Here is a 5,815-nt window from a genome sequence, read left to right on the forward strand (position 1 = left end):
ATTATATGACATTCCATTCAACTTTACTGTTGTTAAAATGTGATATTTATAAGATTCAATCCTGGTTTTCACTGTGCCCTGTCTCTGTTCAACACTATACAATGGAAATAAAGTCTTTGGTTGTACTAAACAGTGCAAATCTTATGTACTAAATTGTGCGTGTGTGTGTGTGTGTGTGTGTGTGAGCTGTGAGGGTCCATTTGAACATAAAGGCACATTTTACCTGAAAGTAATAAATGATCTGGCTTTCTACCACCACCCAAATAAATTCTTGGTTCTGATTGGTCAGAAGGTGTTAATTAATTTTTATCACAGCATCTCTGACAAAAATACAGCTGCAAATTATAGTATTGTGTTAGTGTAATACGTATTTTGGTCTAACGACGAAAAATTGTTGAATTGTTCAGGTGAAGGTTCCTCTGAGATTTAACATTTTTCTAATGAGTCTCCAGTGCCAGCACTTTAGAGATCATTTTTCCAAAATAGAAATGTCTGTGTCTGTGTCATGGCTTTGCTATGAGAGGATAAGAGGCACTAAAGCACTTTGTGATGTGTTGTTGTAGGAAAACTTTGGTCTAGTAACATTACTTATAATTAAAACTAAGAGGAAGCTGGAATAAATTCTGATTATGAGATACACCAGAAACCGAAAATGTTTGCTTATTGAAGCAACAAAAATAGAAAACAAGCATGAAATTAAATAGAATATATGCAAAAACTAAGAGCTACTTTATTATCAACACTATGTACTTGACTCTGTGCTACCTGACTGTTTGAACAAGACTAAAGTGTGAAATGAAACAGTCCAAAATGTCCACCCTAAACTTTCTGCTCTCAGTTTGCATCCATGGCACAAACCTCCTGAACCATGTAGATCAAAATATTTATAAAATATTATCCAGGAAACAGCACTAAATCTTACCAAGCTGTGTGCAATTGTGACCTGTGGTGGGTCCAGGCTGAAGGATAAGTGGTACAGAAAATGGATGGATCTTACTGAGTAAGACCATTAAAGAGACTATATGAGAAGCAATCCTGCTGTTGTGGTAAATGGACTACAAATGCCAAAAGGTCTGAGACTTGTAGAAGAAGACATTCACGCTTATTTGGCAAGGGTTTGTAGGCCCAAGTGCAGATTTTAGCACAACATGTCATATGCATAGTGCATGCCTTATTTACTGTCTATATCTATCTCAGTCTAATTTACAAGAGCAATGCCATACTTTATTCCATGGCTCTATCAAGATCTAGTTAAAAAAAAAACCCATAATCAAGAAATCTGACCCCTGTGGTCCAAACAGCCAGACCCTTTCATGAACAAACTTAGACTCTTCTGTTTGCAGACTGTCACGTGACTGGTAGCAATGACCAAACAGCTCCACATCTGCACAGCATCCTGACCAGTACGATCCCTAGTTTGGAATTTTTGCAACCTTGAAATGGTCAACCCTTCCTGGCCCGTGGACAAACTGTAGCACCCTTTATTACAGGTTCCATCTCCAACCAGTGTATGCATTAGTCCTTAGTCCAAAGGTCAGAGTATGGGGGTGACATCTGACAAGTCCAGCCTCTGCGCCTCCTATAGCTGACTATGCATTCTGATCAGCTCGGTGTCATTCCCCTACACCTGGTGTTACTTTTCATTGCTCAAATTTAAAAAGCCTTTTTGTTTTGTGTCCACCCCTACAGTGCATGAGTACTTAGAGCCATAACTCATGTCATAGTTGATTCTACTGCAAGTCACCTCTTTCCCACCATCCTGCCAATGAGAGTCAGGGTGGAGTAGTAGAAACCCATCAACTGTGCGTGGCATTCAGAGACCACAAGCAGGCTGACTGTGTAGTTCTTGATGAGGAGCTGTTGATGTCAAGCGGTCCTTCAGCCCATCAGTAGGGCAGGTGTTTGACTCCTACTGCTAGCTTCTGGCCGCTGGGTCTCCTAAGCACTGTTTATAGCTCAATATCTACCTTCAGGCCAGTTCTAACTGATCCTCCCAACTGAGAACAGCTGGGCAGTGATAATGCTCAGCAAACAGAACCTGTGGGGTCTCATCTCTGTCCTCTGCTCCTCAACTTATTTGCCCTACTTTTTCTGGACTGTCTGGATTATCTCAGTCAGGAGTTGTTGCCTTTTTGTCCTGCTGACTTGACTAACAGGGGTTCTGACAACAATGTGGCATTAGTGAGGAAGAAGGAGCTTGCTCAGGATCAATCAATCTTTTATTGACAAACTGCCATTTATAGCACAAATACAGACTTGGTGATTAGCCAGACAGAATGAAGGGGCAGCCATGAACAGCGGCGGCTCGTTGATATGCAAATTAGTGGCTATGTATGATATTAAACACTGAAAAGCAAGCTGGCAAAGTGACTAAACTTGGGTTTAGTTTGAAATCTGGAATAATATCCAAGCATCTTTACCTGAAATAACTACCATGTTTATCATTTACATAGGTTTCTAAATAAAACCTTTCTCAATAATATTGGTATTCCCATGCTCATAGGAGAAAAGGACAAAAAAACACTTGATGAAAGCTTCCTAAATGCAAATTAAATGTCCTTTAAACATAGTTTAAACAAATCTATAGTGATGTGTGTCCATATCGATAAACTGCAAGCTTAGTCCAGAGAGTCAGAAAATGCAGAAAATTTCTTCACGTAACCTGAGGGTGGAAATTGCATACACTTGGTTTTACGATAAGTTGTTTTAAACAAGCATTTAGCTTAAGTATTTCAACAACTGTAAACATTTTACTGTATACATTCAGATCTTTATACACTTATTTGTGTAAGTGCGTGTACATGTTTTTGTCCCTGAGTGTGTTTGTCTCCACACCGCCTCAGAAGAACAGTCTGTTGATGCTCGGAATAAACCTCTGAGGATTATACTCTCAAATCCCATATCGGAAAGAACACGCACAACCGGGTCACGGCCAGGCTTACAGCTCACGAATATAGTCAACTTTCCTGAATGAGGAATACACTTGTAATTCTGAGCTTCTGCATACAGAGACACAGTAAAGTAGAACCTCAGCATAGGAATTTACTTGGTTCTGGAGGCGAGTTCTTAAGGTGAAAATTTGTATTTTCTCATAAGAAATAACGTAAATGCAGATAATCCGTTCCAGCCGCCCAAAAATATGACCTTACAAAGAACTGACCCAAGCCACGCATTGCATGTCAAGGGTCTTCACAGGAAGTCGTGCCACCAAGCTTGGGCTAAACATAGAACAGAGCACCCACACCACCTATCTGTCAACAAAACGCCCGAAAAATCACCTAGCTTTTGAACACATAGCGAAGGCAACGTTGGTATCGTGGGTTGACTCTTTCCAAACAGCTTTCACTGACTCGAACAAACGCTCGTAAACTGGTCAGTCCTCTAATGCATTAGTGTTCCTTAATGTTTTTTGTTTATTTCAGTATTTTTGTTTTGCTTCAGTGTAAATGTATCTGTACTGTGTCTACAATCCTTCTTGTTACAATGGCAAAATGTTGTGTGTTCATTTGAGTAATTTGTGCAGTTTAGAATTTCTCGTGTGCATGTTTTACATTTTGTTTTAAAGATGTCAGTGATTTTTTCTTAGAACAAAATAGTCCTATGCTATATTATAATAAAAGGTGAGTATATCTGAGTCTCTTCAAGACTGCCTATTGATAATGCTAACTACATACACAGTATTATTTCAGAATAAGAAGCACCTGATTTAAAATGAAGTGAGGAACGGCTGAAATTACTAGGTTACTAAGTTAATGGTCTGTCATTAGACACCTTCCTTCAGATGTTTCAGAAAACTGCAGACTGCTGAGTGTTAATCATTTAGGTCCTTGAAGATCTAACCTGCTTTCGGTGTGCCTGGCGTGTCCGGATAAACACATAGCAACTGACGAAGAAACCAAAACAATCGCAGATCCTCCTGAGGCTTGAGCTAATGCTGCTGAATGATGACTCACACCACCGCAAAGAAGTCAATGCAATTATAAAGAAATTGTCATTCTATTACAGATTCATTCTAGAAATGATCTGGAAACACCTTAAAACTCATCAAGCTCTAGGAATGTATATCAGCATCCACGTGAGTAATGTCAAAGCCGGGATTTTAGCATCAGAGTCATTATATTCCTCTGTGATTTAATTAACAATAGCCAGACCCTTGACAAAAAAAAAATTGGCATCACCATAGCAACAACAATTATATTTGTCACGCTGAGGGTGTATTCGTCCACTTTGTTGTGCATCGAATCAGAAGGAAAGAAAAGTATATACTTTTGGGTTCTTTGTCAAATTTAAGATGAAGGGAATGTAGTGAAATTCTTTCCTTCATTAGACAGAAATATTGCAATGAATGAAGATGAATAAAGCTTTAGCAAGTACATATAGAAATAATAACAATCACTTGAGCCCGGAGAACATGAACCAAGAATGAAATAAAATAAAATAAAATAAAATAAAATAAAATAAAATAAAATAAAATAAAATTCAATATATTTGTATAGCACTTTTAAAAATGGTCATTGTTTCAAACCAGCTTTACAGAAGTATAGAAATATTGAAAAAATTATAAAGTTCAAAGTTAAGTTACTATTTATCCCTAACATTTCTCCCTATTATTAATGCTGTGGATAGAGTCACTCTCTGAACTGCCGTTGCTTCAGTCAGATTTTGGCAGGAAGGAATTAGTGCTAAGTCCATAATGACCTCAGAAACTACACTGACCTAAAAGTTCCTCAAGAGCTCATGGTTGCTGTTGTATCAACATTTACATTATTTATTTACTGTCCAGTGTCACCCCAATGAGACTGAGGTTCCCTTCTGAGCCTGGTTCCTCTCAGGGTTTCTTCCTCATATCATCTCAGGGTGTTTTTCCTCACCACCGTCACCTCAGGCTTCTCATTAGGGATAAATAGTAACTTTAAACTTATAATTTTTTCTATGTTTCTATACTTCTGTAAAGCTGCTTTGAGACAATGTCCATTGTTAAAAGCGCTATACAATTGATTCCACCATGTTTTCTTACTGACACGCCCCGAACTCAGGAACTCAGAGAGAAAATACCACTCGTAATTACAACTTTTGTCCAACTCGTATATAATCGGTCTTTCCAACCACGTTTAAAGTTAAATGACTATTAATCCATAATATATATGTAGAGATGGACCGGCTACAGCTGGGTTCTGCTTCATGAGGATTTGGGTATTCAAAGCAATCATGCCCACCCTATGTGGACTTTGAGGACGACAACAACACACTAACATTCTATATATGCTGTATCTGCATCTAATAATTCCAACGGACTGTACATGACTGTAGAAAGGACATTGTTCATAATCACACTCTCTGGTGTTTATAATCATTCATAATCACACTCTCTGGTGTTTATAATCATTCATAATCACACTCTCTGGTGTCACCGAAATGAGGATGAGGTTCCCTTTTGAGTCTGGTTCCTCTCAAGGTTTCTTCCTCATACCATCTGAGACAGTTGCCACAGGCTTGCTCACTAGGAATGATTTTGAGGACTTTTGTACTATATGTCTCATGTTCTGTGAAGCTGCTTTGAGACAATGTCCATTGTTAAAAGCGTTATACAAATAAAATTGAAATTAAAATTGAAATATAGGTAGACAAATAACAAGTTGACATTTTGTATATCGCATCCAGATTTCATTTTCTCTTTTTCTTTTCATGACACATGGTGTTTCTGCAGTGTTACACCTCTCAGCTGCTCACATCTACAAAATCACACCGAATGTTTGGGTGACTTCCTGCAGATGAGTCAATTCAGAAGCTAATCAGGTTGTCACTCCTGACAAAG

This window comes from Hemibagrus wyckioides, linkage group LG11 (genome assembly GCF_019097595.1).
Source record: "Hemibagrus wyckioides isolate EC202008001 linkage group LG11, SWU_Hwy_1.0, whole genome shotgun sequence".
NCBI lineage: Eukaryota > Metazoa > Chordata > Actinopteri > Siluriformes > Bagridae > Hemibagrus > Hemibagrus wyckioides.